Here is a 9,336-nt window from a genome sequence, read left to right as displayed (position 1 = left end):
AAAGAAACAAATTAGTATATGTCATCTCCATATGCATGAATAGCAACTGCCATGTTGCAGACAAATGATTGACATTTAAGATGGCTGCCCTGGTTGTCACACTGATGACAATAGATTGTTACTGACATCATACAATTAGGGAGGAACAGAATGGTTATAAACTCATGATGATATTGTCACAGTTTTCATTCAAGGCTTGTTAAGTGGCCATAGATATAAAGCTGTATTAGAAACTAGGAGCTTTTCAAATAAAATCATTCCTTTTCTATGTTTTCTGAGTGGATCCTTTTATTGACTGAGTGAAGTTATAGACTCAATCCAGAAAAAAAATGTTGTTTTCAAAGAAATAGATAATCATTAGTAGATACCATTTCTCATAGGTGACAAAGGTACAATACCACTCCATGTGACTAAGAGCATCTCTTGGAGATGACAAATATGATTGCATTTATGGAGGTGAGATGTAATTAAATTGTCTCTAAATTCCGTGTGATTTCCACAGTGACCCCTTGCTTCCTCTTATGGAGAACAGTGATTCTCTTTGTATGCATCTATATTCCTACACCAAGGTAAACCTAGCTCATCTTTCGCTTGGCTTAGAGTGATCCTCTGAACAAACTAGGGACACACAGATTTCCCTTGCTTTGTTTTTCAGTGTATCTACTTCATGAGCAAGCTATTCCCATCATTGTTACACCTTATACCACAATTAATAGGTGAGACTAATATTGATCTCTTAAATAAGTCAAGTGAAACATTTGGCCCTAGCCTAAACAATGTGTTTTATTATACTTGAATGGTATCCTCTGGCAAAAAAAGCAACAGTACATTTACATTTTGTAAAGTGGCTAACATGTTGGTGAAGCCAATACCACAATGACTAAGTCCCATTAAGAGTTACTTATTTAGACTTTTCAATAGTTATTTATTTCTCTGTCCAACATTTCAGAAAAACAGGCATCATTTTACTACCCAAAGTCTCTGTTTAGCAAGCTCATTTTCTTCCTCATAGATAAAGAAATGCTCCATCTGTGGCTACCTAGTTGGTCCCAAGCCAGTGTAAAAATATGTCCAGCTTTGTTCCACAAAGGTGACTTTAAGATTGCCTGGGCGGAATCATGCTTTCAAGCTCAGTGTATGAACTGTGATAAAAAACAGGATTGAATTTCTTTGTTCAGTTTTTCTCATGTGAATTCTGATTAGAATCTGAGAAAAGAAAAAATCCTGAAACAATTTTAGCTCCCAGTATCTGAATATCTCAGCCAACAAAAGGACTTTTTTAATGGTGTATTGCTTTTTCAATATTTTTCTTAGGAGCCTAGTCTGAGTCCAAAGCATCCTGCATGCTGACCTGTCTACATCGCTTTGTTGTCAACATTTTCTTTTGAAATAGGCTCTGAACTTCATTGTTTTGTTATATTCATACAGAGAATAGAATTTCCTCTCTTATAGTGACAGCACAGAACTCCTAACTATAGAAAGCTGCACAAATAAACTTTGAAGATCTTTCTGTGGTGGCCACATGTGGCCCTGGTCTCTGCTGCACACTCGCTGGCCCCTCTGGCACCATATGCTTCTCTCCCTCAGAGAGACACAGCATGTGGCTGCAGAGGAAACTGTTGTGGAGGAGGAAGCTAAGAGGGTTTGATTACAAAGGCTTTTTTTTTTTTCCCAACATTTGCCTCTTGGTAGATGATGCTTAAGCAAACACCCATTAGCAGATGTCATCTGGTCTCTCATCCAGTGCTGCCACAGTGATAAAAACATACTCAAAGATCAAACTGTAACAGTCTCTCTGACTGGGGGATTTCAGAAATGAACCCAGGAGGAGAGTGTCTTCCACCTGTTAGATTTTCAAATATTAATATCAAATATCAAGTGCAATTTAGAACCCTGAAACACCCTCAGCCAGATGTGAGTTTCTTTGAGGAAACCATTGATGCAGCTTGGAGCTCTAAAGAAGATTAGGTTCCATCTTTCATGTTTAACACCCCCAAGATGCAAAGCAGAGGCTTGTGTTTATTTGGTAATGCTTCATGACTCCAAATGTTTACGATGTCGCCTTTCTCATTACACTTACACAAGAATTGTAAACAAGCTTTTGATTGATAGTTAAGGAAGACCATTTCCTTATTTCCTTTATTCGGGTACTCCAGAAAGTGACTTCTCAAGGTGGAGTTCTACCTTTCTTTGTCATATTTTGCTATTAATTTGTGCAGCTATTAATATTCCCTAAGTCACCTCTTTCTGTACAGATATGTCCTAATTGATCTATTTTGGTTTGGTTTGTTCTGCAATGATATTGTATTCCCTTTGAATATTGAAGATTACTTAATAAATTGCTTGCTATAATATTGCTCAAAACAGCCTAGCTGTGGAATCACCAACAAGTGAATGGATAAATACAACTCAGTGTGTTTACACACTAGAGTTTTACTCAGTCATGTAGAAAATGCAATTGTTTTGCTTGTTTGAAAGCAAATGCAACTGAAGATTATCATATTAAATGAAATAAGCCATTCCTACAAAGACACTCTCATATGGGCTTCCTCAAATGTAGGGTTTTGAAAGAAAATGATGGACATGGGATTAAGTGAACAGGGATAGAAGGGCAGGAGAATATGAAGAAATGAGGAATGGCAAGAATGCATAATACAGGAATCTGTCCTGCCCAGCAGGACTCAGTTATTCGTGGGTGCAAGGGGAACTGCAAACCTGGGAGAAAATGGGATGGGAGAGAAAAGAGGAGTGGAGACCAAGTAGAACATCAAGGTCTCCATTTATTAGGCTGCAATGCAGGGTTTTAAAGCATATATCTAGGGGAATAGGGAGGGGTTGAGGGGGAATTAACAAAGAACAAAGGACAAAGAACAAAGAAGTGGGCATCAGGGGACACGAGGGCCAAAGTCAGGCACCAGGCAGCAGGCACTCTGCGTCTTATCTCCGGAAGGTGGAATCCTCCTTAACAGCCTTGGGTGTCAGGCCGGGCTCAGCATATAACTCATTTCCTTGGATGTCATGGGAGTCAGGAAGAGATAGGGAAGAGGGGACTATAATTCAGCTTTTACAGCCTTAGGTGCCAGGAAGGGAACAGGGAGAAGGGAGTGACGACTGGCTCCTTAGCACAAGTCCATTTGGCTTGTCAGGGTGGGAGACTGTGAAAAGCTCCCTTTCTCACGGTATGGCCTCTAACAGGAATCATTATAAGTCTAACATATATGCATACCACAGAAAGCCATGGTGAAATTCTTTACTGTATACAATAAATAGATACAAAATAAATATGAAAACACATACAACACAAATAAGAAAACAAAAACATAATATGTTTCTAATTCTAAGGATTGCATAAGACATGGACTAAAGACATACCCTAATACCTCAAACAAGAAGAAAACGACTTGTAAATTCAGTTTGTAATGCTTAAAGAGTATACATCCTGTGGGTAGGCAAATAAAATAGGATAGAGAAAAAACAAACCTGAGTGTATGAGAAATCAGGATGGAGATAGAGAAAGAGAGGGTGGGGGAAGCTGGTACAGGTTGTATTTATATTTGATTTTGGAGGTTGTTTTCAAGACTTTTAGGTTGTTCTATGTTTTAGAAACATCTTCACATAACTTGTTTACCAGGACCTACTAATTCCTTTTGTTGTATCATACGAACACTCCTCTGGAATTGCTGGCATCTCACATTTTCTTCATCATCATACCCATATCAAGCTTGATTCACTTAGCCGGTCTACATGAACTCATTTAGTAAGCCTACTGTCCCACCACCCACATATGCACACACAGAAGCATGTGGAAAGTTTTAAAATCGGCCAAACATTTATGGAAATTGTCAAAGTTTGGTCCTGTTCCATTCATTAAATGTTCCAGAACCAAGTTCACCCTGGTAAGTACTCCATGATATGGAGGGGTTTTGATAAACGTAGGAGGCCATTATTCTGTCTAGATCCTCTTAGAAGTGCTTGGGTAGAGGAGATGAGAAATGTATCTGCAAGGAAGTGTGGAACTGGACAGACATGGGTGACAAGGGAGGTTACTTAAAGGGGAACAAAACAATAGACAGGCAGGAGCTCAGAAATTCTCTTTTGTTTGCAGGAGGACAGCAAGAATTTGTCTGAAATGTCCCTAGATGAGATCAAGAGTATAATGAGAGAAACTGATTTGAAAAATAGTTTTGGATTATACCAGAAAATTTTATATAAAGATGAGAAGTGAAGTTTACTGTTCAGTAGTAAGAAGGTACCTGAGCTTTGGAGCCTTGGGTCTTTTTTTTTTTTTTTGGTCAGGGAACCCGGAGTATCTTTGCCTCTATTATTACAGTATTTATTATTTTCTATCTGCCTCTGGTAGATTTTTGCTTTAGGTCTTCTTCTGGCTTGCCTCTGGTGTTTAGCCTATGGCTATGTATTCTATAGCTCCAGAAATGCAAGACAAAATATTTTCATCCATGTAGATAAGAATTTGGGGTGAACAGTCTGTACTTTGAAGCCAAAACCAACACATTTACTTCTTTTGTGGACCTTGCCAGAGACAAAGGATTTCAGATGAATTAATCACTTTCTGTGACCTTAAGAAAATGTCTGAGGCAAGGTACTTATAATAAAAGGGGTACTTTATCTCATAATTTTGTGTACTAAATAGCCAACAAACCAAGAGCATATGGCTAGTTCAGGGGCAATTTTATAGCCCTTTCATCAAAAAGGGAACTCAGTTCAGGGTTGAGTGCATATGTGGGTGGTGGGACAGTAGGCTTACTAAATGAGTTCATGCAAACAGGCTAAGTGAATCAAGCTTGATATGGGTATGATGATGAAGAAAATGTGAGATGACAGCAATTTCAGAGGAGGTTCTTTCTCTTCACAATACCCTTAGTGACTGACCTGAGTAGCTACTATGAAACCTACTTCTTAAAGTATCTACACTTCCTACAAACACTCTAAATCCCCAGGGAAACAAACATAATTTTTAAGAGAGACACTCAATCCATGTCCAAACCACAGAAAGGGACCCCTGTTTATGCAGGCTGTGTGACACTGACTTTTGCATATAATGATGTGGTTTGTGAAGAAAGGCTCCCAGCAGCCTAAGATAATCCTTGCAAAATTTAATGTGCAAATTGGTCACCCAAAGTTCTTACTAGAATGCATATTCTAATCTGGATTTGTGTCAAAGATACTGCCTTTGTCACAGGTTCTGTGGTGAAGCTGTTTCTGAACATGAAGAAAGAGGCTCTAGAACACAAGCCTAGACATGGAGGTGAAGGACCTCATCCTTAAAATGAAAGATTGCATAGGATACGTTTTTTAGACTTGGACCCAGTGTACTTCTGATGGAAAAATATTTCAGGAACCTCACATAATAATCAAGATAGATAGAGTTTCCTTTGAGTCTGATTTCCTCCTTTTTAATTCTTGATTCTTTTTCCAATATCTCACAAGAAAATAACCATTGCCATAATTAGCCTTTGGAGAGCTAGCTAAAGTTCTCTTCAGAGTGGTGACGTGTTTGGCAATAATCTGGGTTATAACGTGTTCTAGGTATATGTGTGAGGTCTTGAAATACAGCATAGAGGATAGAATGGATGACACTTGGATCCTTGGTACATGAAATAAATGTGTCCTCAAGCTGTAGTTCTTTTTTTTTTAAAGATTTATTTATTATTATATCTAAGTACACTGTAGCTGTCTTCTGATGTACCAAAAGAAGGCATCAGATCTCATTAAGGATGGTTGTGAGCCACCATGTGGATGCTGGGATTTGAACTCAGGACCTTCAGAAGAACAGGTGGTGCTCTTAACCACTGAGCCATCTCTCCAGACTCTCCAAGCTGTAGTTCTAATCCACCTTCTTCTTCCTTTTCCCCTTTTCCCCCCCACATATACTCATCTCAATAGCAAAGCTGTTATGGTCAGATTTTCTCTCACATACTTCATCCAGAACTTACCACCTTCAGTAGTTTAGCCCTTGCATTTTTACATCACAAGGGGCCCAACAACATGACTGTAGCTCTATTTTATTGCATTTCTGAATGGCTAACACATACATCACTGATCACTGACTGAACATATATTCATTTTTATTTCCTAAAGTATATGGTAGAGCTTTTTGTGAATGATAAATTCCTTTCAGACACACTTATTAATATATTGAAACTGAAACAGGTCTAGATGAATTAATGAGTTGTTATGAATTTATGAGTAGCCATGTGATTTAGTAAAATATATAAATAAAGTAAGATTTTGATTTATATATTCACTGATATGTGTGCGTGCATATATGCACATATATATTTTGTACTTACTGAAGAGGATATGGTGCACATACATAACTATTTAGGTGTGAGCACTTATGTGTGTGAGAAGACCAAAGTCAAAGGTGAGGTGTCTTCCACTAGGTCTCTCCCATTATTGGCTTTAGGCAATGTCTATTACTGAAGCAGAGATTCATCTGTTCAGCTACATTAGCTGCCCAGGAAGCTCTAGAGATATGTTTATCTCTACCTTCCAGTGCTGGAGTTAGAGACACCTGCAGGGCTGTAATACATATGCGCATATGTGCATTAAAATCCATACATGCACATACATGTATTCAAATTCAGATCCTTGGGTCTTCATGCTACTAGCTTCTATGAATATCTTATTGTTATTAGCATGGAAAATAGTATAAACACAAATAGTGAAAATATTTTCATCCTTTATAAAAATTATTCAATTGTAGAAACATGGCCGAAATACTATCAGAATTAAGTGTCTGAGATTAATTTTAAAATATTATATACTATCTGCTTGGCCATTGCTCATCACTATACACTTGCATACTATATGTCTAGCCATGTACTCTTCTTAATTTTTGCAGTGTTGACAGGCTTTACAATGGCTGCAGTTTCTAGATTAAACATTGAAAATTCATTTGTTGGAATGAGTTCTATCAAACTAGGCTCACCATGGCACGTGTGTGAAATACAGAAATAGCCATTTGCCATTGCAGCATTTCCTCTTTGTCATATTTACAAGAGTTAAAAACACACACTTTAAGAAATTCCAAAGCAAGCGACACAGACTGGAAAGCATTAGCAACTAGGTAGTTGAGACTTGTCCTATAAGCAGCAAGCTTGTTGGTTCATGGAGAAACAAGTGGCATAAAAAAGCCACTAGCCTATAGAAGCAACATTTATACTTACCTTCTCAAGTTATTGTAGTGTGATACACAGCTTTCTTTGTTACTGTTCTTGTTGCTGTGATACAATACCCCAAGAAAAAATCAAGAAAGAAAGAATTCACTCTGGTTCATAGTCACTGGCTATAATGCATTATAATGGAGAATTCACAACAGCAGAAGGCTAGTTGTATTGTAAATATAGATTTGTGAAGCCACTTTCTCATTTTCATACAGTCCAGGGTCCTAACCCAGATAACAGTGCTACCCACAGTGGGTTTATCTTTCAACTCAATGAACCTAATTAAAATCATTTCCCATACGCATGCCCACAAGTTTATGTCTCAGGAGATTCAAGAGCTAGTCAAGTTGAAAATTGAGATTACTCATAACAAGAACTAAATCTAATATAAGTGTTAACTTTCATTATTGTAGCCTACATACTTTTGATTTATTCCTTAATACATGAATTGGATTAACTTCTGAATATTTTTCTTTATGTTCTTTCTACTTAACCATTTGTCCTGTGAAATTTGAAGATACTTCATTCACACTTCAAAGTCTGAAAATAAAATATTTTGCTTGTTTAACTGGAAAGGATGATCATAAAATTCAGTAACCTGAGTAAAATATATGATATATAATATGTGTTTCAATTTACTTCAATTCTAACATTTTCTAGAAACTTCTTGGCTAGCATGTATCCTCAATTCTGCTCAATGCATATATGTGTGTATACATATTAAAAAGAACATTAGTTATTCTGGCATTTGAGAAACCCAGTAACATTGTTGACTCTTGTCTTCCTGGCCAGGACCAAAAAGAAAGTGAGTCCCTCATCTCTTCTCTCTAAAGCTCATTATCCTCCCAGCAAAGAAAAGCAAGCTGGAGGCCAGAGAGATGGCCCAGCAGTTAAGGGCACTGGCTGTTCTCACAAAGGATCCAAGTTCAATTTCTAGCACCCAAATGCCCACTCAGACCATCTGTAACTCTAGGTCCAAAATTCTCTCCTGGCCCTCTTCAGCCACTGCACCCATATGGTGCACTAATACACAGGATGGCAAAACATACCCATATACATAAAAAATGAAGGCATTGCACTTTTTAAAAAGGCAGAATTCTATTGTCATCATCCGTATTCAGGACTTGTTTGGACAGTGTGTTGAGACTTCATGGGTGTAGCCTCCCTGACTTACTAGGAGATTCAATCTTATGGCAAAGTGTCTGTAGCTCTGGCTCTTACAGTCTTTCTGCCTGCTCTTCTGAAATGTTTCTGAGCCTTAGACATGATGAAGTAGACCAGAGAAATATCACAGGGACATTTCCTATACAAGGAAGCATAGGCAACTAAGGAATGTTGAGTGAAGGGGAAATGGTCTTTATGAGAGAAAAGCCCCCATGTCATTATCCAATAGCAAGTAGTTAGCCTTGAAATATTATATATACAGTTACTATTAAAGTAACTGAGTCAGTTTTATAATATACCAGGGGGAATATACATATACATACATACATACATATGTATATATATATATATATATATATATATATATATATATATATATATATAAAGTATGTAAACACAAACACAAGGGATTAATGAAAAGTAAAATGATGTAACTCCATTTTAATTTTTAAAAATAAGTATAAAAAGACAGCCTGTACCATGAACCCCTCCACCCTGAGAGATTAGACCTTTTTTAACAGTTACCGAGCCATCCCCATGGAAATGGACCTAACCTTTAACAACCCAGACATTCAAGTTGAACTGTGATAATCCAGTCACACATCACTAACCCAGTAACTTAGAACAATCACTACTAGACTGTAGTGCAAACTTGTCTGTGGATGCAAGACCATTCCACTTCCAGCATCAGAGAACAAAGAAAACATCAGATCTCAGTCAGACAGACGCTGGCTTACCTATCCAACCATTTCCAATGCCAAACTGACAAGCTGCTCTCTGGAACTAGATAACTGCAATAGAAACATTCTTATTTAGGGGTTAATGTATTAAAATTTTAAAGCAATCAGTGAAAACTAATAAAAAGGACTTATACCCATAAACATGCTGAAATGATGGTCACACAGCGCTCATTCAAGTCTTCAAAGAACAGCAGAATTAATGCCTAATTAATTAACATCTATTAGAGATAGGTTTATAAGGCTGC

Source organism: Mus musculus, chromosome 13 (genome assembly GCF_000001635.26).
Source record: "Mus musculus strain C57BL/6J chromosome 13, GRCm38.p6 C57BL/6J".
Classification (NCBI taxonomy): domain Eukaryota; kingdom Metazoa; phylum Chordata; class Mammalia; order Rodentia; family Muridae; genus Mus; species Mus musculus.
The sequence above is the reverse complement of the archived record's forward strand: the minus strand, read 5'-3'. Positions refer to the sequence as shown.